This window comes from Crinia signifera, chromosome 2, assembly GCF_055691185.1.
Source record: "Crinia signifera chromosome 2, ASM5569118v1, whole genome shotgun sequence".
Lineage (NCBI taxonomy): Eukaryota > Metazoa > Chordata > Amphibia > Anura > Myobatrachidae > Crinia > Crinia signifera.
Window position 1 is genome coordinate 194,240,594 of NC_139218.1, and position 2,807 is coordinate 194,243,400.

A 2,807-nucleotide genomic window follows, 5' to 3' on the forward strand; every position below is an offset into this window, starting at 1 on the left:
CCAGTGCTGGGAATTCTCCAGAGTAGGTTTTGCGTCACCTTTACTCCATCGCGCGCGCGCACACACACACCGCTCACGGCGGGGACTGGAGTGTTGCTGCTGCTGCAGAATTATTATTACAGTGGTGTAGCGCGTGCAGCAGGAAAGGCGAGGGCTGGTATTAGCTGCTGTTCCTGGCAGGGAACATATATCCTACTGTGTGCTTTTATTGTTCTATAATATGAATCTATATGAATAGGATTATAGGAGCCACTTTGGGACTGCTGTAACTAGGGTTGCCACCTCTCCCGAATTTCCGGGATTCTCCCGCTCTTGGTGGCAACCCTTCCGGGAGGCTTTTCCAGTCTCCCGGATTCCGGGATTCTCACGGAATCCGGGTGTTTTAAAAAGGCCCGCTGCTGTGCCGTTCAGCTCTGCTGCGCCTGCCCACCCGCCCGTACAGCTCTGCTGCGCCCTCCCCCTGCCCGTCCATCCAGATCTGCTTCGCCTGCCCAGTGCCCCACCCGGCCGTCCAGCTATGCTTCTCTCCTGCACTGCCCTGCCCGCAAGCCAGCCCAGATAGGTACATTTTTAACAGCTAAATTTTTAACAGCCAGCTGGTTTTATAGATATAGATCTATATATAGATATAGATCCATATATCTATATAGATCTATAGATATAGTTCTATACCTATATATAGATATAGATCTATATATCTATATATAGATCTATATCTGTATTGATATGGATAGCAATTGTAAGATGGCGCTCTTTTGTTGACCTTAGTAATTAGATCAACATAGCCTTGTAGTGAATTGTAAAACAAGCAAAATATGGTCCAAAAATCATATACATTTACATCCAGACTGTTAAAAGATTCAATGGTGTGTTATTAATATTTCAGAGTAGCAAACGAAGTTTTCCAACGCGTTTCGTCCCTACATGGGACTTCATTAGGGGTTCGCTATAAACATATAAAAGCAACAAAAGGGCGCCATCTTACAATTGCTATCCATACTTTCCTTTACTTCCCCCATCCAACAGGGAATCTTTCCCCCATCCAACAGTAACTTTAAAGTTTGTGGCGCGAAACAGGGGTCTGCGCTTTATAGATATATCTATATATAGATATATCTATATATATAGATATATCGGTACTTATGTATTATCTGGGCTGCCGATTTTTTGATTGTATGCCTTAACTTAAGATAACTTAACTTATCTTGCCCAAAGCAATGCAAGCCTCCTGAGGGGTCACAGTATTAAGTTATTTTTATTTTATTAACAGTTTCTTATATAGCATATACATATTCCACAGCACCAATTCACATCAGTCCCTGTCCCAGTGGAGTTTACAATCTATATTCCAATCCCTACCATATGTACACACACACATTCTAGGGTTAATTTTGTTGGAAGCCAGTTGACCTACCAGTATATTTTTGGATTGTGGGAGGAAACCAGAGTAAACCCAGAGAATATACAAACTCTGCACAGTTAAGGCCATTGTGGGTATCAAACCCATGACCTCAGCGCTGTGAGGCTGTAATGCTAACTATTAACACGGCCGTGCTGCCCCAGTACACTCATTTGGCTTACATGTTACATTTACAAAATTATAAAAATTCAGCTTTTTTGGATCAACTATTTTAATGTCAACGGGGTATACCTTGCAAATATGTATCCACAGATAACATATGGAAGATTTAACATTTTTATATATATTATCAAAAGAAAAAGAAGATAGTGGAAATTAAAAATTTTGGGGAAAAGAAAGAATGTGGTGAGAGAAGAGAGAAAGGGATCATGAGAAAAGTAAGGTCAACCTTGCTAATTTACAGACATAAAAATCCACAGAAGAGTAGAAAAACCGTAAGTGAACCGGGGTTACCGCGTGACCAAAAAAGATTAAAATGTATCAGAGGTAGAGTGCAATGTCTTCCATTATCTTATAGTTTTCTATCTTAACTAATCAATCTTTCATAGTGAGTGAGTTGTTGGACTACCATCCGCCTGGCATAACTGCAAGAGCTCCATTGCTAAGATGTCTGATAAGAGATCTCTTGTACCCTCCTATAGTTTTCTATCTTATAAATAGCAGATATAGTGTGTGTGTGTGTGTGTGTGTGTGTGTAGGTGGAATAAGGGACACACAAAGGCAGGTATTCAATGCTGGTGCGAGGGGGTTAAACTGCGAGGATCACAGAAAACCAGTGATCCTCGCAGTTTAACCCCCGCGCCGGCCGCTCGCACTGTGCAACGTTCCGGGGGAATCCTCGCCGTCACAGAACGGCGAGAATTCCCCTAAACTGCGAGAGCCGCGGCTAGTGCAGCAAACTCGCTGTAATTAGCCTCGATTCTCACAGTTTTTGGAGGCACATACGCCAATTCTCCCTCGCTCAAAAAACGGAGCGATGGGGAATTTGCGTATGAGGGGGGGTCAGTTGAATACTGACAGGGTGAGCGGTGACTGCGAGCAAAAAGTCCTGCTCGCAGTCACCGCTCGCCCACGGCATTGAATATATGCCAAAGAGTCTCAAATAGTGTAATATTTCTTGTTGCTAAGGGCATTCTATTGCTTGTAGAAAGAAAATTGTTTGATACCAGAGGAGGACACTAATTGTCCAATTCTTAACAAACCCTTCGACACCCAAATGGGAAAGATGGACACCCGGTATGAGGGGACCAAATATAGAAGATATATAAAAAAATTGATGCAGTTATTTCCATATATAAAGTGTTGGATTGATGGTTGGATAAAATGAAGAAAAAGTGGAAGAGAGGGAAGCCAAGGTGTTATCTCAATCAGATGAAACATGAAGCAA